Source organism: Anas acuta, chromosome 4 (assembly GCF_963932015.1).
Source record: "Anas acuta chromosome 4, bAnaAcu1.1, whole genome shotgun sequence".
Classification (NCBI taxonomy): domain Eukaryota; kingdom Metazoa; phylum Chordata; class Aves; order Anseriformes; family Anatidae; genus Anas; species Anas acuta.
This window is the reverse complement of record NC_088982.1, coordinates 63676210-63697826: the sequence shown is the minus strand read 5'-3', so window position 1 is coordinate 63697826 and position 21617 is coordinate 63676210. Positions and strand designations below refer to the sequence as shown.

The 21617-nt window shown below is 42.1% G+C and overlaps 1 protein-coding gene and 1 long non-coding RNA gene across 7 annotated transcripts in view; one reads left to right on the top strand and one right to left on the bottom strand.

The window, feature by feature from the left end:
- The window catches only part of ADGRL3 (adhesion G protein-coupled receptor L3), a 512834-nt gene that overhangs the window by 119447 nt on the left and 371770 nt on the right, over window positions 1-21617 (top strand). The gene's annotated exons all lie outside the window — the stretch shown is intronic.
- LOC137855278 (uncharacterized) lies at window positions 2321-5378 on the bottom strand. The gene is made up of 3 exons (XR_011095665.1): window positions 4712-5378; window positions 4480-4613; window positions 2321-4203 (listed from the first exon to the last, which is right to left on the bottom strand). It is a non-coding gene; the product is annotated as an uncharacterized lncRNA (long non-coding RNA).

The window sequence follows — 21617 nt, the reverse complement described above, 5'->3', positions numbered from 1 at the left end:
ACCAACAAAATATCAAGCATTAATTTTAAAGGCTGTAATAAAACATTACTTAGCATGCGAGAATATGGTATGGCAGTATTTATTAGCTCATTTATTTCTTGCTATGTGCAGTAGCTCTACTTTCTTTGCAGTTATTTCTTGTGGCTTCCTTTCAAATGAATAGGGTGTCTGGACTTATTCATCAGGTGACATCGGGCAAGTAAGCATTTCCTGGACACATTTGCTTCATGTGTCTGGTGGCAAACATTAAACAGTTACCAGAATAATACAATTTCCTCCCCATTTGCTGAATACAGGATATTAATGGAATAGTCGGTATAATCTGTTTGGCAATGGCTTATAGGCATGTTAAATGACGGGGAACAGACTAATGAAGACCATCCTATTGATGGATAAGGGTGACAATTTACGAACCCCAGAGTAATTGAAATAAAACAAAGCTGCTTTTGCCTAATCTGTGGAGTAGCAGGCGACATGCAGTTTTTCATGGGTATGTCCGTGCAGGGCCAGCGAGCTGCAGACCTCTGCAGGAGGTCCTGATGGGATGGGGCTGCTGCAGAGACCCCTTACCTCTTTGCAAGAAGGGAAGTCTTCAGGTCTTTCAGACATCCCAAGCATGACTTGTCGATGAGCTCCCAGACAGTCTTTGAGGTGTGGAGGTCCTGCTGGAGGAAGGCAGAGGTATTTTGCAAGACAGAGACCTGACAGAGGCCCTGATGCTGCAGACAGTCTGAGTTCTGTGCAGAAATTTGCTGTGCTGGCACCAGATTTTCCTCCTGCTGCTAATATATTAAACCAAGGATGCATGGCCAGAGCTTCCACTTTAGTGCGGCCTTTGCTTGGGTGAGCGCTCCTTGCTTGAGGCTGCTCATGGTGTCCCTTGGGATTTGATGCTAATGCAGCATTTAAAACGCCACTTTTTCAGTGTAAACACTGGAGATGACAAATGCTTTCTTTAATTTGCAAGAAGCGTTCCTGGTGCTATGTAAAAACATATGCCTGAGAGTCTATTCTCAAGATGGTACAGGGGCCTGTTTCCTACGAAAGCTAATTGCACTATTAAGAGAAGACCCTGCTAAGTTAATAACATACATATATTTGTGTCATAAGCGTATTTTTGCTGAGGTGATTGAAGTCCTGAATGGCTGCAAATTTTATTTGAAGTGTATTGCTCTCCCCTGTCCCTTCCCCTCCTCTTCCCCATGTCAAAATGATTCTGGAAATAGGAAATAATCAGATTGAAGCACACAATTCGAATTGAAGACAGGCAGCATGTAACTGAGCTGTAGGGGAATTCGTGGTGCTGATGGCTTGAGGCTGATATTTTCCTGTGGGATATTGAGGAGGAAGCATCATTGCCAACAGGGCTGCATGCATTAAAGGTATTGAAAACCCAGGGGAACAGCAAGCACTGTGGTGGAGGTGGTGCTCTTGTGGTGGACTTCCATTTTACCCTCCTCTGACATGACTTTGGCAGACACCCCAACCATCACAGGGGTGGGTCAAGAGGTTTATCTCTTGATAAAGAGATAAAGGCCCAGGGGAGAGCCTGAGCATGGGCCTGGGCCTGGGCCTTTTATTCCTTCCCTCCTCGTTCTCCTCCAGCACTGAGGGAAGGACTCATCCTTTCCAGGCTGGCCTCCCACCTCCTTTTGGCCTCCCACAATGCAGATAATCTTCATCTCCTCCTCACTTCCACAGACGGTTGCACTGCTATTAGGAGCTGGGCCTTGAGGTTTCATAGCAGCATGATTTGAATTAAGTCTAATTTAGACCAAAGTTTTAAGAGCTATCTCCCCTCCTTCCCATGCAAAATAAATTGGAGAGTTTAAATGCACTGTGTCTGGCTTAGAGGCATTTTCCTGCGGTTTATTACTTTGTTTTTTTATTGATGGGCTGTGTTTGCTCTCACATAAACTGATTAATTTGAAGTCGATGATTTGTTTCACAGGAGTTGTTTGCACGGGGATGAAGGCCGAATTAAGGATTTTTATGGGGTGGAAACTTTAGTTCCTACAGACTGCTTCAAGTCCTCTTTCCCCATCCTGCAAAGTTTGTAGAAACTCAGATAAAGTGGTCTTTGGCCAATATGTGAAGATGCAACCTGTCAAAGTAGCTGCAGGAAAAGCAGGTAGATATGCTAAATTACAGACAGCTTTTGAAAATTTCTGAATGTCCTGCTGAAGCAAAATGGTGCCTTTTTAAAGTGTAAGATGATCGGGTTTTGATTCTTAATATCCAAAGATAAGAACAAAAATGAAAAAAATCAATACAATTATATTAAAATATGAAGGTATGCAAAGTACAGTAGCATTAGATATGTATTTTTTCACTATAAATACACCCCCAAGGAATCATTCTATTTTTAAGATGAACTTAGTATTAAGATAATGCAAAAGAAGTCTATAATTTATAACTCCAATTGGAGGTGAAGAAATTTAACATGTCAGCTTCTCTATTCATTACCCCAGCAGTCAAGACTAACAGGCTGTTCTTTCACCTTCGGTGTCAATCATTTAGATAGACCAATTATGGATTCAGTTAAAAATATATACATCAAAATGGGAAAAATGCAGCAGAAGAAGGTCCAACATACTAATTAAAAAAAAAAAAAAAGGTATATTTAGTCCTACACTTTGAGCCTCATGGCCAATACTCTCCAACTATTACTCTGGTCATTGTGGAGGTGCCGTATGGACTACACTGAGAAGTGGTTTTTCAATGTTTGTGTGTTGGAAAAAAAAAAATGGTGACAGCTGACAGTCACTCCTTGTACCATTTAGAAACCCTCATTGCTTGGTGGCCTGGAAACAAGAATTGGGAGGAGGAGAAAGATGAGGTCTTATGTCGGTGTTTGGGCCATGGCTTTGCAGAGCTATCCACAGATGCTGAAACATGAGCATTCTGGATGGGTCGAGGTTGGTATTAATTTTCAGCGATAGTATTAGGAGTTTTGAGCCTTCAGGTCTCCAGTACAGCTCTTCTTTAGCACTGAATTTAGAGGGTACTGTTTCCTCTTAAGATATAGAATATAATTGCATTGACCTCTGTTCTGCCAGTACTAAATATTCAACATGCTCCAAAAAATCTGCAGAACTGGAAGTGGAAAATCAGATTCCTTACTGAGATGCATAAATAGTTGTGGGTTTAGTAATCTTGTTTTAAAGCAGCAGCGTTCCTTTGGGGTAAGTTTATTATGACAAAATATACATGGCCAAACTTAAATATAGTTAACCTAATATGATCAGACTGATTTGGAGCAGAGGTAGGTCAACACTAAGTGCTTTTGAAAATCTCATCCAGGCTCTCTAGAGATTAAGGCTATGAGTGCAGAGCATCAGCCTAAGTCATGCTGAAGAGGCAGAAGGGATGTTTCTCAATGGAGAGAGGCTTCACTAGGAAATTAAGAGTACAAAACAGACTGGAGGGGTAAGAAAGAGCTGTACTCAGATGGGGAAATATGAAGCTTTGCCCCAGGCATGAGTTGCTGGGGCTTGAAAGTTAAGCCATTTGTTTGCATCCATAACACAGTGCTACCTGCAGTGTGTGTGTATGGGCAGACTTGCTAGTTTGGGGTGGGAAGGGCATCTTCTTCTCCTGTGTTTTGAGCAGAACTGCTACATGTAGGGAGTACAGATCAGGCGCTTCAGGCTGCCAGCCTCAGGTTTCTCTTTGATTTTGTCTTCTTTCAAAAGAAGGCTTGTTGCAAAGCCTGTGTCCTTGGGTTTTGTAACATTCGCTGGAAACTCATAGTATGGGAACTCATTTCCAGTGCACTTTTTTTTTTTTTTTTTTTTTTCCTATTTTATTACTTAAAAGTGAAGTATTTTAGGTATTTGTGTGGGTAGAGTCTTGCTGTTGAACATGGGAAAAGGCTTGAGGGCTCTTTTCTCGAATCTCTATGAATAGCGCATGTGACTGAGTTAGCAAAGGAGTTGATAACGTAAGGCCTAGTGGAGAAGTGGAGACCATGGAAAGAGTATCAGCATCCTTTCCATGCATGGTTTTCTACTGAAATAATTGTGAAATAGTTGTGATAATTTAAAGCGATCTCTAAGGTTTGAATTTGGCACCTAGATCATGTGGACATGATATGAGATCTGTCTGGATCTGAGGCACGTAGCATCAGTCCGTGTGCCATCAGTGAGGTGATCCCTTCTGAATGCCTCACCCTCAGATGATCTTCATCATTAACACTTCATCCTGCAATAAAAAATCGAGGTGCCTATTATGGAATTTTTTGTAGAAAACAGTCTGTGGCGTCATTCATCTATATAATTCATCTGTGAGATGGGCTCAGGGTTTCAGTAGGCAGCTACCCTGCTTCCTCCTAGGAACTGGTTCAAGAAGGAGAGGAGGTGAACTCCCACAGCTGATCTACAGGGTAAGGAGCAACCATCTTTCTGCTTTACCACCCAAACAGGAAGATAAAGCGGTCCCATGTATTTTTGGGCCACTCCAAGCACATGGCCATCTCACCTCACAGAAAAGCCTCCCTGTGGCACAGCTTTCCCCACGGATACCCAGGCTTGCTTCACCAGGGCTGAAGGGATGTGTGGTCTGTCTATGCCCATGCCTGTCCTTCCAATACTTTGTTTTGTTGTTTGCAACTGCTATTAAAAACATACAAAAATGCTTGTCCCGGCATGCTGGGATGTTGCACTGGACCCCAGTCTAGCCAGTTGTGCAGAGGACTTGCAGTGAGGTTTACCCTGGGGCTATCTTCAAAAAAGTGGCAGGAACAGTCAGATAAATCTGTTCTCTAAGGCTGGCTGTGGCTCTGAGCCTGGTCTCACTCACACCGGTGTTGTGGTGGTCCAGCACAGTAACTCTTACTTCCAAAGGCCTGGTAATTAGGTGGGAATAGCACACACCCTCCAGATGCAGCCCATTAACCCTCCTCCAGACACACGCCAAAAACTTGATAGCAGTTAAGAGGGACCAAAAGGCAGTAGGCACGCACTGTGGATTTGCCATTCAGCGTAACACCATGCTGCCTTTATCACGTGTCTGTGCACAGACGCTGCCCTGTGGCCTCAAATTCGCCCGCTCTCTTTTCCTGCCGAGCTGAGGGAGCCAAAAGGTCTGATCTGGAGCTGCTCTGTCCTGCTGGAGAATCGGCACTTGGCCCACGGCCAGTGGGTGGAGGTGCTTCCCTGGTAAGCTGGGGCATCCCGGCATGAGATGCGTGCAGCCTGCTGGTGCTTTCTCTTCGCTCGGCGGCAGCTGTGTTATTTTAAGCCCCCAAAGGAAAGGCAGTCTTGCCAGTTTCCATAATATTTAAAGAGTCACTTTGTCTCTCCTTATAACTATTGTAGTTTATTCAAGTGACAGACTGATTTGCCGATGAAACTTCCTCTCGAACCATGTGTTCGCAATTTTAAGTGTGGTTCCTGCTATTAAAAAAAATGTTGCATAAGCAGTAAGTTTAGCCCTTAAACTGCAATAGTGTGGTGCCTTTTGTAAAAGCACATAGCTGCTTTATGTATAAAAGTGCATGAGTTGAAATCAACCCCTCCTGGGTTGTTTTTTATGATCAACCATTGTATAGAGGAACACATACATCTCTTTAAGTGGATCTACACTTACGAAGTATTTTCCTTTGTGACTGACTTCTGCACATCCCTAATATTGCAGGGAGCCTGCAAAGGACTGGAAAGACATTTTGTCTACATGTATGTATCCCTGGGCTGGACCTGGTACCCATATATATGAAAAAAAAAAGAAAAAGAAAAAAAAACACCTGCAAAAGCTCAAGTAGTCTGCAGACAGAGGATAGGAAAGAAAAAGCAGCATCACGTTGAGTAAACAGCTGGGGCAGGCCAGTGTAAGAGCAGGATGGTTATGGTGAGCGTAATGTGCGAAGTCACAGAACATCAGCTGGCTAATCAGTGTCGAATGATTTGTAGGCATCACAGCAGAGGTGAGTTTTAAGGAGATTTGAAGGAGAATGGTACTGTGGCTCTACAGATTCGTACTCTTCACCTGCAGAAACAGTGACTCTGAAGAGGCACGAAGGTTATTGCTACAATGCTGTTTTTTCTATGTGTTTTTGTATTTTTTTATATCTTTTTCTTAAGTATTTTTTCTTTCTTTTCGTCTTACTCTTTTTTGTTCGCGTTCTCTGCAGAACCTTTCTAATAAGACAGGGTGATTGTGGCTCTGGATGCCGTGCTGTAAATGCCAGTTTTTAAACCAGCTGAGAATCTGGCCTGATATTTAGCACTCGCATAGTACTTTCATCTTCAAAGTACTGTGCAAACGTTAATTAATTCTGCTGGGGAGCTCACAAGAAAGCGGTGTTGGAATAGTTATGCAGACTGCGGAGCAGAGAGAGATGGCAAGGACAATATTTCTGGGCTTGTGAGGTCTGTACTTACATACAAAATTCTGCAAAGGGCTCCACAACAAGTGGTTTCATGGGAGCAAAACCTACCTTAAGATGCCTGTTTTCTCCACCGAGTGGGTACTCAGTGCTTCCAAAGGAAGAGGGTATATCCCCACTGCTGCTGCCCTGCTTCAGAGACAGAGTGACCTGGGATTTCTGTGCCTGCGGCCACCTCTTCAGATGGGTTCAGGCTTGTAGAGGCAGTAACCTCAGCAGCCAGGCAAGTTATCTGAAGTTGCTAGGTGCTCAGAAGAAGGATGTGCAGAATCCAAAGGTGCAGTTGTGTGCTTTTCACGTGGAAAAATCTCACGAATATATTAGATGTTTGCTGCACATGCAGACTTGGAGATGGACAGCTGCTAGGCTCACTACTTGTGGCTCTTTGCATATGCACAAATATTTTGCCCATGCAGCTGTTGACCTTGTTATGAGTGAAAAGGCAGCAGGGGCAGTTTGTGATGTTAATCACAAGTCATTGCTTTCATGGCATAGCTGGCAAAATGGACTGTGCAGAAACACTTAATTTGTTCTTTATCAGGGCTGTGTAATCAGTCATCTTTACAGTGTGGGGCATGTGAACCTGCATGGGAGAGGATGAGGAGCTCCTACCACTGAATCCACTCAGCCAGTCATTGTGTTGTTAAAAGGAACTTTTTAATGATGACACCTACCGACACCAAGTAATTAGTACCAAACCATGAAAACATAAGATTTGACTAATGCTGTATCAGTCAATTCCAGGTCGAAACGTGCATCTTGCTCGTAAGTTTTGTTTTCTTTCCAAGTCTTTCAAGGGCCATGAAGAAGCTGATGCAGGGAGAAGGGCTTTGCTTGAGGCAACACTGAGCTGGTGCCTCAGACGGACAGGACGAGGGGCAGAGGCGAGGAGGGAGGTGGGCGACGCATTAGCAAGTTGCACTTTCAGTTTTCCAAGTCTTGGCTGTAGCCCAGCACTTGACCTGAGAAATCTGTTGGCAAACACGAGGGAGGAAAGGGTAAGAAGTTCCAGGAGACCCATGTAGGCTGATGTGGGCAGATCTGCTGAGATCTTCAGGAAGACCTTACAGCAGCCTTCCAATACATAACAGGGTGCACATTGGACATTGGACAGAGCTGGGCCAATAAGAGATGTGGTTTGTGCTCTGTGAGAATGGATTTAAGAAAGGGGGAAAAAAACCTGCTAGGAACAGCAGCTGGGAGAGAGAGAGAAGTGAGAAGCAGCCCTGCAGCCCCCAGGTGAGTGCCGCAGGAGGGCAGGAGGTGCTGCAGGCAGGCAGCAGCAGTTCCCCTGTGGGCTGTGGAGAGGCCCCTGGTGGAGCAGGCTGTCCCCCTGCAGCCCGTGGGTCCCACAGGGAGCAGATCTCCACGCTGCAGCCCCCCCATGGGTGGAGGAGCCCCCGGTGGAGCAGGTGGATGTGGCCTGGAGGAGGCTGCGGCCCATGGAGAGCCCCTGCAGGAGCAGGCCCCGGGCCGGAGCTGCAGCCCGTGGAGAGGAGCCCACGCAGGTCCCTTACAACCCAAACCATCCTATGGTTCCTTGAAAAGGAAGGCAGAAGGGAGTTTGATGTCAGAAAACAGTAAAGAGATTTTGGTTGTTGGATGTCTGCTGTGGATTGGATGCAAATTCTGTGCTTTGGTCTAAAAGCTGGAGGCAAGACTTGTCTTAATATTGAGTGGAAACAGGTCTTTGAACAAAAGGCAGATTCAGGTTGACAGAATGGGAGCTGGGTTTTGGCTTGACTTCACTGACCTTGCTCGGATGGTGAGGTCTGGGGAAACTTTAAACTTCTTGCACAGCTAATTTAATAATGCAGTGGTGATTCTTAGAAGCTGTATAAATGCATTTAGGAAAAAAAAAAAAAAAAAAGTATTTCTTTTAGCTTTGGGGAAATAGGTAGATAAAATGTTCCTGACTGCATGCAGATTTGCCTTCATTGAGATATGTAGTTACTTACTGACACTTTTCTGAATTTATTTTTCAAGTTGGTAAGTTCAGGAGCAGAGGAAAGAGAGAGCACGACCGAGGCAGTTACATTTCTGTCTTGTACACTCTATGCATTTAAGATAGTGAAATTATGCCTAGGGCGGTGGTTCTCTTCTGTTGCACCGTTTAGATTTCCCACTCTTCCTATAAGTTCAGCAGATTAACAGACTCAGAAATATTTCTTCTCAAGCTCAAGATACTGCCGTGTCTAGGTTTGCATGAAAAGCAAGGCTGGATCTCTTGAGGCTTGCAAGCTGTAATCAGATATGTTTATATGAAATTTTAGTGTTCCATCATATCTTACCATCTCGGGAGTGAAAAAATAAACTTAATGAACCTAGATCAGACAGATTTGTGATGAAGTCCCAAAGAAGAGAGAGGATTTGCAAGTAGCTGTGATTTTGCTGTGTGATTTTAATTTTATGGGCCCCTGTTGTTCAACATTCTCTTCAGAGTAACTAAGAGTTGCATTAAATATTAAACAAACGGTGTGATGATTCATAAAGAGGGTCATGAGCTCCATATGTGAGTGAGAAATTTAATCTCCAGCTGGTTTCACTATAATCCATGTCATATGTCCAGGATCAGAGAACTCCAGTATCTTCGAATAATTAGTTAGTAATCAAACCAGAAGAAATTCCACTGAAACAATTTTCTCTCAGAAAAAGACTTTCTTTGACACAAAATTGGTTGTTAAAACTCATAAATTTTAATGACGTTTTCTTTTGGGTGGAAATAAGACAAAAATAATTCAGAAAATGTCAGAATGCCCTCCTGATATTTGCAGAATTGATAATATTTTTAGTGTAAAGTGACTATCTTTAGAGTTGTGACTTACTGTGTTTTAATGGGAAAAGAGGAATATGAGGCTTTTCTTTTTCATCTAATGTAACTTATTTTAATTAACCTAAAATGAGTTTCTTTCTAGAATGTTGTTTCACCAAAAAGGAAAACTTGCTGGCGACACAAATGGCCACTGGTATGGGGTTTGTCCATGGAGCTTCTGTGTTGGCTTTTTTGGCTAACATGGTGGTGACTGATGGAAATTCTGCGTCTGGCCACTGGGAAATCATTTCGGTGAGAAAGAAATTTGCATGAGGTGCTCTTGGGTAACCAAAGCCCTGGAGTTTACATTTTGGCTCCGTTGCATCTTAACATTGAGCTATAAAAGTACATATATATATATATATATGTATATGTATATATATATATATATATATTTTTTTTTTTTTTTAATATATACTATATATATCTCCACTCCGCTGGTGGAGATACCACCATCTCTCTGATGTCCCGTCCCAGGGCACCGACTGCTTAAAATAAGAGAAATGCATTGAATAAGTTGTGGGGGTGAAAAAATAATATCCAATCAAAAAAATAATTTAATCTACTTAACTGGTGTTAAAAACATGCAATTAGGGAAGTATGCAAATCATTACGCAAGCAGAAGTTTGGTATCTAATTGTAAATTAGATAGACAGCTGCAGGATATCGGTAGACATATGGCAGGAATGTAAATAGTTTGCTCGCACTTTAGTGACATCCTGGAAAGCTGTGTGTAAACTTTCTGAAGTGAAGAGAGAAAAGATGATTTACTGGAAAAAAGAGTTTTCAAGAGAAATAATCACTAATAAATAATCTGTGTCCCTCTGGAAAGGGAAGGTTTTATTTTTGCACTCGATTAAAATGCAGCCTCTAATCAGACTGCATTTTCTCATTTGGCTGATGCGTACTGAGCAATCTCAAGAAGGCGCTGATTGCATTTTATTGCTGGAGCAGTTGCAGATCAGAGCTAGCTCCTCCATGGGACCTGCCTGCTGATTTCAGCATAACCTCATGGCAGATGCTTTGTGTCTACCAAGATTTAGGGAAGATGACAAAGAAGAGGGTAAACGCTTGAGTAATTCAAGAGTGAGTGTCAGATTCCAGAATGTAAATTCTATGTTAGTGGCCAAAACTCTTCATTCTTCACTTTCTGAAATCTCTCACCAAATCGAATGCAAGACTTGCCTGCATACCAGCTGTAGAGGTAGCTGCTACACAGAGCGGCATTTAGAAAATATCATCATGGAATGCAGTACTGTGAGATGCTAATTCTGGATTGTTTTGTAAGCTAGTCTAAAAAGTTAATGCTCTAATGTTAATAGTTGGCCATCACACATGTTGGGTTGCATAGGGTGATACTACTGAGGTCATACAAATTCACAGTCTAGTGTTGGTTCTTGTATTATCGAAGTACACAAGATATGGCTAGAGGAAACATCAAACAGTGTGCTTGATTTCTGGGTGGGTATCTAGCGACTTACTTCTTAAATAATTCTTGTAAAAATTGCAGTGCACCAAATTCTGGCTCTACTGAGGTCAACGACAGCTATTACAATTTACCTTATTGGGATCATGAATCTGCCTTAGAGACTGATTTCAGTCCCATAACTTGTTAATTGTAATTTTAGTCCAGACTTAGTGGGTTGATGTAAATACATATATACATATATATAGAAGTATTTCTTCCTATAGTGATGAACTTTCTTACCAAGATATTTTCTGAAGGATACAAAGAAGCTTTTTGTGGAGCGGAGCACTGAAAGAGTGAGGAAAATCAAAGAAATTCAGACATCAGTAATGTTTCAGAAGTACATTTCACAAAGGAGTTTTCCTTAACTATCCTTCAAAGATGACACGATGAAGAATTTGGTTATTAATCAACGATGCTATGTCTCTGTTGGGTTGAAGCATATATATATTTTAATGAAGATTAGCATTTGGTTCAGTCTACACAGAATTTCTAGGATTGTAAAACTTTAAGGAACCATAAATTTCGTAAAGTTCGTAGAGGATTGATACAAAAACGTTTCAAGCATTGTTCTTTTAGAGGTGAGCTTAGCCTGCATCATCATGGAGTTGTGTCATTGGTATATCCTTACTAAAGAATTGCAAACATATAGCACAAACCCTTCCCTGGAATCAGCTGACACACAAATATACTAATAGGGTATTTTATTATAGTAGAGCTTGAGAATTGCAAACCCAATTTTCCATAGAAAAATTGCTTTAATGTGATTTGAGTGCCATGATTTGGTTCATTTGAAATGCTGTAAGTCAAGCTGTTTGCTGATGTTCCTAGCAGGCCTCTGCATTTATTTATAAAGACCTAATTTATATTAGAAATTATGCCCAGTGCTTGTAAATAAGAAATTGGAAGTGTGTGTGTATTTAACCAGATAATTTTCCACTCATGAAGAATGAAAGAGTGGCTCTTATCAACGGTCATTGTTTTCTGAAAGATGCTGCAAAGATGAGAGGAGATCTCTATTTTCTCCTTTATCGCAGCGTGTTTCTGCTTTGGTTTGCAGCAAGCAGAGGACCTTGCAGTCAGCCTGTAGCCATAACGTCATGGCTGTTTTTTTTTTCCCTTGACTGGACTTTGGTATTTCCGAAGCCCCGGGCTTCTTCCACAAAACACTTTTGTATTGGTGTTTCACTTAAACAATAATAATGTTATGCCCCTGCTAGCTGTGGTGACACTGTTAGCATTTTAATGGCAGTTTGCTGGCATTTTAATGACTCTGCAAGCTCATTTCTGCTCCAAATGAGTCTAGAGAACAGCGTGATGAAAATCTCATCACATCCATGTGTGAAATGATTTGCTGGGAGATGGTACCTGCTAGCTTCGGTAGCAGGTTAATTTTCTGACTGTCAGAGCCCTGGCTGATTTTAGTGCTGGATGCTGGAAAAGCTTGGGACTGTAAGTGTACAAAACACCTTTTCTGGAAAGACTGGTGAGAATTTCTGTGCCTACTGAACATATCTATTTGTTAAGTGGAAGGGCATCTGTTGTTGTTGGGAAAGTTTGGATTTCTTTGCTGGTGCTTACGAAAACGCCTGTTGTGGTTATTGTGTGAAGAAGCCACGGAAACACTGGAACCCCCCCAGCTTGTTTTTCGGTTGAGGCAGGTGGTATTTTAGTTGCAGTGCTGATCGTTGCTCATAATTATTGCTTTTTTTCTGTTTTCTTAAGCAGCTCTATGGAAATAGTGCATCAGGAAGTCCTCAGCTAGACCAATAAAATCAACTTTGCTTCTTTGAAGATATTTAAGGCACCTGTGCAGGAATAGTACTTATGGCACACATACAAAAGCTTATTTAAGATGCTTGTGTAGTCACGGTTGCATAAATCCCTTGGAGGAAATGTTCACCAGCCGCTGGTGGGTTTCTTTGGGAAGCCTAGATAAAAGTTGATCTAGGTCAAAAAAGTCTGATGGTTTCTTTTGCTCTTAAGAAACCGTAAGTAACTACATTATTTTCTACCGTGCTAGCTAAATCAAGCACAGTTGCTGTTGAGTCAAGCCCTATAAAAACACTTAGGAATGAACTCCTAAAATGCTAAAACCTCCTTTTCACCTGCTCCAGATGGACAGGTGGATGGCATGCTTTATCTGCTGTTGTCATCAGCTCCCCTCTCTTTTCCTCTCCCTTCCCTGACTACCTTCTCCTTTAGAGACTGAAGTGTGGTTGATAGGGAGCTCTGTGAAAAAATGAAAGCTTTGTACCTTTTTTTTTTTCTGTTTGAGAAAACTGCTCCTGGTTATTACTTGCCTTTTGTGAAGTCCTTTTATGGACTTTTTTTTTTTTTTTTTTCAGTGCTTCAGCAAATATTTAGTCATTACGTTCTCCTTCTGGCATTCTCTTTCTCTCTTTCTTTCTGGTTGGAGTCTATTTTAGCTGTCCCACGTGTAGGGTCCTGTAGGTCCCATGTCCCATTGGAAGGAGTCTCCAGTGCTGGTGAGGCTGCTCTGTTGGGAATTGCCCAGTTTTGCTTCAGGCCCAGCAGCATCCTGTTGCGGCTGCTCTAGTGGTGATGAGTGCTCACTGTTCTCCAGTAGTGCAAAGGAAGAAAAGGAATGGGTTTGATTTGCAATTCAAATAAATAAATAAATAAAAAGCAAGAGCATCTTAACAAGGAAGGCCATGCAGAAGAGTGCAACTTGTTCTCTCCCAGCTCATTTTGACATTGGTTCACGCCATCCTGAGCTACTGCCCTGCTTCCCAAGCACTGCACAGCTTTTCCCCTGCCAGCTGAGCTCCCTGCCCAGCTGCTTTCCCTGAGATGCTCTGCAGCACTGTCACTGCCATGCTGCCCACCGATAGATCAGCAGAGCTTCTTTATCAGGGGAGCACGAACCTGATGGGAATTTTGGTTTTGCTTAATATTTTTTCTTCTCGGGATGTTAATGAAATGTCAACGGTTCTGCTTCAGCTTTTCCAGGCAGTTCAGTTTTTGCCCTTTTGGAAATAGCTGTGTTGAAATAAAAGCAGAGTCAGAGCTGGTGTTCTTTTCTATAGGCTTTTCTACCTGGAAGATTAAGTACAAAACTTTTTTTGGAAGAGCTTAGCGCTCAAAAGCTCCTGTTATTCTGGCTGGGAGCTGCTATTTGGGGCACATTTTGAAAAATTGGCCTTACCTAGAGAAGCTGAGAACTTTTTAAAAACTCATCCCTCAATTATTTTACCTATTTTAAAAGTCTGGATTTACTTCCTTGGGTCATACACTAACCTGCTGAGTGAGAGGGTAAAAAAAAGAGTAAATTAGGGGAAAAAAAAAAAGACACAGAAGCCCCGCAACTTTTTTTTTCTTTTCTTCCTGATATATAACTCTCCTGTCCCAGCTCCTGCTGGCTGGTTGTCTTGATTAACTTATTCTCTGGACTGGTATAAGTGAAGGTTGCATATAAATTACATGTTTACCGCTGTACTTTTTTTTTTTTCCAATTGTTTCAGATTGACATAGACTTCACCCTCTGGACTTGCTGTGTTTCACTCTCTCACATTTTGAGGAAAGCTCAAAAATCTTTCCCATACTTCTTTCCCATTTTCAAATGAAATTGTTACACTCCAAAGCTCAGCAGCATGGTATTCTTTAATGCAATATGCAGTTTGCACTCAGATCACTTGCTCCCGTGTATAATTTATACATGAATCATGAATTACCTTTGGATTCTCAGGAAGCTAAAATAAATTGTGTCGAGCCACATCCAATTATGTAATGAATTCCTCACTGCAAAATTTATGGCAGGGATGTTGCAAAGTGGAACGTTGATAAAAGATTTCTAAAAGATTTGTTGCAGTTCCTCCTTATAAAAATAAACCTCTGTCCATTTTAGGCATAGAAGAGCCATTTTGATTTGAACAATAAAATATTTAAAGGTGTACGGGATTGTTTCTCATTGTAGCTTACACAGTGGCGCATAGATCAAGGAGGAGCAGAAATACTTTAATCAGTTTCTCTGAACAAAAGCGCTTTCCCAACATGCCATAAAGAACCTGTAGCATGCTTTTTTCTTCTTCTAAAAGCACTGTCTTGACTGCATCGAACGCATTTTATTTTGAGGAGCTGTTTTCTGACCCTGGATTTTACTTTTTTTTTTCTTTTCTTTTCTTTTTTTTTTTCTCTGAACCCTGGCTTACTTTGCAAAATATGGCAAGTGAGCTTTTACAACACAAGCAAACCACTGGTGTCACTGCCACAAAGCATTGGTAATTTCACCTGTGTTTGTGGCATTTATTTCTTTTAATAGCTTCTTGTTTGCGTTTCCTCCCCCATTTCTCACTGCTCCTTGACCCGTTGCCCATGACTCATTTTTCTTTCAGCACTCAGGTAGGCAGCCTTGGGCAGTTTTCCTGGGCAGGACACCCCACTCTTTCCAGCGGGACGTCCTTCAAAACCCATAATACGGCTCATAAAAAGCAGGTATCTGAAGCAGAGGCGCGAACAGGTGGGTATATCCATGCTGCTGACATTAAATAGGATGAGAAGTGCCGCCTACCTTTTCTCCTTCTGATACTGCAGCTCATAGGAGAAACATTTCATATGACAGTGACCAATGACTTCTACCATGTAGACATCAATAGCTATTAAGGGAACGCTTTTCTTTCTTTGCCTCAGCAAATTTTCATGCTGTTTGCACCATAAGGAGCCAGCTCTTGTGTAGAAAGCAGGATAGTGGTGTCCCAAGAGCTTTGCACCTGCATTTATTTATCCTGCTGCTCTCTGGGGCTCCCAGCTTGGAGTCATCTTGCCTCTCATCCCAGCACTGCCCTGGGCAGCAGGCACTAACCCACAGCTATGATTTTGTCCTTGGACTGAAATGATTGTCAGGTATCTCTTCCACTCTGTGTGGCTACCTTTTTATGTTCCTGATGCTGCCAAGTCGACACCAATACAAGAAATAAACGTTTAAACCATGTGCTATCTTCAAAGCTTAGGGGGCCTGAAAAGGCATTTCACCGAGGGGCTTGAAGATAGGCATTTGAATAAGGAAACTGGTTTTATTTTCCTAGGTAAGCGGTACATCTTGGCAGCTCCCGTGGCTTTTTAGAACATATCACTGATTAAAAATAAAAGGTAAATTGGCTAGATGAAATTTGGAATCACACCTACACCAGCTAAGAGCCTGAGAGCCTCATTTGTAATTCCTGCTGGTTTTGAGAGAGGTTCTGCTGGGGATCTTCAGAGGCTGCCTGGGCCCAGAGCTGAGCAGCCTGCTCCGGGTGTCCCTGTTTGACCTGCAGGGTTCCCTTTCCACCTTACCCATTCTGTGATTCTCTTTCAGAATGGAAATGTTGGCGTGTGCGTGCAGTGTCACCGGTGCAGGTAGCGGGCTTGCTGCTGTGGTTGAGCTTCCACGTGGCCCAAGTGCATGATCAGGTGCATAACGTTAGCAGGGCTGTTTGCAGGGCAGGTTTTCTTTATTCAGCAGCAGCTGAATAAAGAAAACCTAACGTCCTTTGTATGGATCTGTTGTACAGGGCTGACAAATGCATACGTTCCTCTGCTGCTGGGAAGACGCACAAAATGTAATTTATTTATGATTTTTTCTTATGCCATACCGGCAGCAGCTTTTTGTCACTGTGCTATCACAGGAGTCGTGGTTCAGTCTCCTGTCTGCAGGAGCATTTCATCGCTGCACAGGATCCCTCGTTGAGGGGAAAGTCAGAATTGGCTGGAGGATGCTGCTGCTGTCGGTGCTACTTAAAATCCCGCAGAAAAAGGCGTATCTTCTGATGGGTTCTTCCAAAAATCAAATTGAATTATTCCGTCCCCTTGTGTTTCCTGCAGTGATGACAGAAGTCCGGTTTTATCACATCAGATCAAAGCAGTTTTTGACAAGGCTGTTCTTCATATATACCCAATCCTCATCAGATTGCGTTTTGTAACAAGTGCTTTCCAGCTTGGCAGGTCAGAATGGAGCTGACACAAGTTTGATATCCACACTCACAGCTCAGCTCAAACTAGAAGCTTGGCAAAAGAGTCCTGAGTGAATACTCGTTTGACATCAGATTGCAAACCAAGGTAAAGTGGAGCTGTATTGTTCTGCATCTTTACAATTTTCCTTTCAGTCTCCCCTAAGCCAAACTTGACTTTTTTTTCAAGTGCAAATTCAAGCTGAGACAATAATTAGCATCTTGTTTGTTTGTTTGTCACCTTGAAGGAAGAAAGGTCAAATATAGTCTGCCGGAGAACTACTTTGCTTTTTCCCCTTGAAGCATTTAATTAGATTTCTCATGTAATGTAAAAAAGAGACAGTGCTTTCAATACAACCACCAGAGCTTGCTAGAATAGCTTATCCATTTAAGACTTATTTTTTTTCCCTTTTATTTCCCATTGGCTTCATAGCCCAATTTGTAATTTTTTCTGAAAAAGCAACAAGTTTAAACACTTAACCCTTCTTGCAGAGAGGAGTCAGTTTGTTTCATTTTGAAAAGAGAAAGCTACAAATCAGCACAGCAAACAAACAAAACTACTGCTGTATAACATAGTAAGAAGCACTTAGAAAATGCCCACGGTGAAAGTCTTATGGCTTGAGCATCTTTTTTTTTCCAGTATTACATACATAAATCCTGTATCTGTAGCTCTTTAAAACCCAATTATTTCCCGTTTTTTTTTTTTGCAGATTTTTTTTTTTTTTGTCTGGGTCTCAATCTCTCTCTCTCTTTTTTTTTTTTTTTTTTTTCCTAGAGGAAAGGCTTGCTAGATAACTGGAACTCTGCCTGTTAGGCTGTGAGCTTGGTTCACTGATCTTCATGATTGGAAGCAGTTCTGAGGAGGGCAGAGAGTCAGTACATATTGGTGGGTTATAAACCAGGCTTGCTGCGTGTCACCACAGCTAAAAACATCCCTAAATGAACATTATTTTTTTTTCCTTCAGTTGTGTCCTGGTTCGATGGAGTTAATACAGCAGCGAGGCTGCTTCCCTTGTTCTCTGTCTTGCAGTGCTCTGGTTCCTCTGCTTGCGTGGGCATGGTCCCTGATTTTCTTCAAAACCCACAGCTTCTGCAGTATCTGCAGCAAGGTCTCAAAAAGGCAGCTCGGTATGCACGCATCTAAGTGCTTATTAACAGGCTGCACCTAAATGCATGATTTAAAGATGAAAAGCTGTGTAAGAATCGGATGTTTACTATCTTGTGGGACCCTGAACCACTTCTTCATCCTGATGGACCAGGTGGGAAGCAGAGCTGTTCCTAGGGGACTGCAGCCTGGCCATGAACTTTTTATGTCTGTACTCAGTTTGATGTACACGCCAACAAATTCATCAGTGTCCCAAACTGTGTACCCTAGCACAGCTCCTCTCTGTGCCCAGTGCTCTGGGTATCCTTTACCTACGTGTATACTCATGCACTGTTTCAGGTGTGCATTAAAGAGCACATTTAAACAACAACAACAACAAAAGACCAAAGCAGAAGAGTGGGTTTGGAATATAACCTGTGTCATGGTATTACAAGAACTGGAATTTTTCAGCAATTTCTTTCCCCTTGGTGCTTTCCCATCAATTTTATCCTACAGACAAAATGGAGGTTGTAACAGCTTCTAATCCAGGTCTTTTTTGCTGTCATAACTTTTAGCAGTAATGCAAAGCCCTGGAGGGGATCAGCCAACCTGAACATTTCAAATTTTAAACTTCACTAAGTCTTGAGCTAGAAGTACAAAGAAAAAGCCTTTCCCAGTCATCCTGAAATCAACTTATTCTGCGCTACCATACCCTCCTCGCTGCCTCCTGTGGTAAAACTTTATTTATTTATTTATTTATTGTGCACGTGGAATAAAAACTCCCAAAGGGAAAAATCTTCCTGGGCATGGAGAGATGACTAAGAGTAGAAGATGAGAGAACACGAGGAGGATTTCTCAAAACCTTCTGCGTGCAGAAGTGCTCCCGTTGACCCTGACCCCAACCAGCATCCCGTAGTCACTAACCGCACCTTACTTTGAGAGTAAGCACCTAAACCTCCTGGGTACAAATAGGGGAAAGGCGAGGGTCTCACAGTTTAAATCATAGAAGCTATTCTCCAAATGGCAAGGTACCAGATTACCCAGAGGAAATTTAGAAGATAGGTTATAATGTAAACCTTCAGGGGGTGGCTGCATATCATTATTATCCAAGAGTATCTTTCTTCTGTTATTTGCAGCCATGAAAACTCTGAAGACGTTAATCTGGTCATTTCTCCCTCCTTCCCCAAAATAATGGTAATAAAGTGAGCATCACTCCTGCAAATCCCTCCAATGGGCACCATTTCGCCAGGCATAAAAAAATTGCTGTGTCCTGGAGCTGAAGCAACAGATAGAATATTTCTCATGTTTTTAACGTGAGAAATGGTGCTTTTGGACTTTTGCAGCTTCTAGAACGAGGTGCTTATTTTCTCCCCAGTTTCCACCTCAGGTAGAAACTCTGATCACTCTTTGCTCTGCCTGTCAATGCAGTAATGAGCCTCACAGGTTCTGCGTGGTGGCTGAAAGAGGACTGCATGGGAGACTGCGGGGAGATGTTTTACAGAGGGATCAAAAGTCAGCAGATCTCCTCATTCCACAAAAAAAAAAAAAAAAAGAAAAAAAAAGGCAATTTTTATGACTGCTTCATTTAGATTTGAGTACCTGAGGCACATCTGTGAGGATGCAGAGGCACGCAGAACTGATTGACACCTTCCCAAAAGGTTCTTCAGAAATGCAGCAGTGCCTGGTGTCAGAAATTAAGATACATACCTTAGCAAATGCCCATGGGCTGGAGTCTGTAAAATGAGGAGAGGAAGACAGATTTACTATCACACCTGGAAGGAAAAAAAAATACATCTTAGAAAGTGGGGGAAACAGTAAATGCGTTTACTGCAGCCAAAATAGTTCCATGGGGCTTTTTTTTTTTTTTTTCAGTGATGGAAATATATCAATTTATTTCTGCATAACACATTTGTATTCATGCTGCTTAACCGTGGCATTAAGATAGCAATTTAAAAGTCAATATTATATTCAAATGTCAGGTGGTTGAAATTTGAGTTATTTCCTAGCAAAAGGGCTCTGACTGAGGACTTACTGTCCGATAGTCTCAGATGTGGAAGCAGTCTGTAATGGGTGATGTAGGGCAAGGTTATGTGTGAATTGTTGCTCTCATATCCATATCATTCAAGAGTGGTGATGAACTGTGACTTGTGATCAGAATGCCAGGACAAGCATAATTAATAGTGCCGCGATGAGATTAATCGGTGAGCAGTTTATTTCATTTGGGGAGGTTAGAAGAAAGTCCACCAACACAATCACAGCTCTGCTCGTAGTAGCTGCAGTTGCCCAAGGAGCACTTTGCCCGGGGAACTGAGTGCTATATCAATAAGGAAAGCATCAGCCAATACCTTTATTTTGCTGCTTTGCTCTTCAGTATCTTTGTTTGCTCAGAATTATTCAGCAGTAAAAAAAAAATAAATAAACGGCCCTTAATGGGTAATTGATTTCCATAAGCATTTTGTGTTTGCTCTGTTGATTAGTTGTGATTCTGCAAGATTGTGTCTGCTGAGGTGCACTCGCTGCTTCTGTCAATGTTTGCGTGTGACTTTCCATTTCCTTTCCCTGCATGGTAAGTTGGAAGTCACCGCAAACGTTTTGTCCTGGGAAACTGAAGATGATGGCATAACGTCTTGTGCTTTGCAGAATTTGGAGTCATTCAAATTGTCTACTGCAGTTACAAAAGGGCTGGGTACAGGTTGTTTAGAATTGAAGGTGAATCCATCAGCAGGTTGTGCCTATGTTTTCAGTGATCTTCAGGTCCAGAAAAAGAATAGGAAACTCTGCTTGAAAAGGGTAAAAGGTATTTAGGGGAATATCTAGGTGATAAGCATTCACTGACTTGCTTGTGGTTTAAAGCATGCGTGTTAATTATAGCCTTCATCTGGCTCCAATGAGAGTCTTGTTTCTACTACATCTTGTTCCAAGCGAGAGAAGTAAGGAGTCCCACATACTTGAGTAGGAGTAAGGTTTTTTTTTGTAAATAGCTCTCTACCTTATTAAAATGAGTTCTGCATGTTCAAGGGGAATCGCATTTATTCTGGAGCAAAATGGGGCTTCAAGGACTGATATTTCTTTTCTCCAGTCAAAAAAGGGAGTGAGGAGAGCAAGGAAGTCTTACGGTGTCCCTGGATGTTGTGGCTAGGTGCTGTGGTCAGCATCGCAGCTGGTGGTACAGGACACCAGCCCAGAAGGTCACTGGGGCATCTCCAGTTGTTGCTTACAGCCCTACACAGGAGGAGAATGTGATTATTTTGCTTGTGAGCTCCAGCCAGCTTAAAAAGGTGCAAATTAATAGCACTAACAAAGGGTAGGATCCAGACGTGGTGTATCGTTAGGAGCGCAGCTGTAATTCACTTATGATATATTAAAAAAAACACAACAGAAACACCACAAGCTGCATTAGGTGGTGCTGATTGCCAGTTCCCTCCCGCATAAACGCCATTAGATGCCTAAAGTTACAAATTGCTTTAATAACTTTCACAACTGATTGGTAATCACCCTGCAGTTAATGAAATAGGGAAAACACCTCTTGCTAAATGCATTGTCTTCATTTTCTCCTGCATAATTTCCGAAGTGGAGAGATGATTTCCTATCGTGCCCATAGTAGAAGAAAGGTCATTTGTTAAGTTTTACTCATATTCATGTTTTTATTTTCCCTTTTCAGTTCAAAAACGTATATCCAAGCTCATGCTCTGATACCTTATTGCCCAGTGTGATTTTGTGCATATGCTCCAGCGTTTTACTTCCAGTTACCTCCAGTGAAATCTTTGCCAGCTTAATGGAAACGATGCTGAAGACAGCTTTGCCAGAGGTGTTGTTGCTGTGTGTCCATCCAGGCAGACGGAGAGCTGTGCCGTAAACTTCCTTGGTAGCACTTCAACCCAGCACCTAAGGCTTTATAAAACCACTTGAGCTGGAGGATG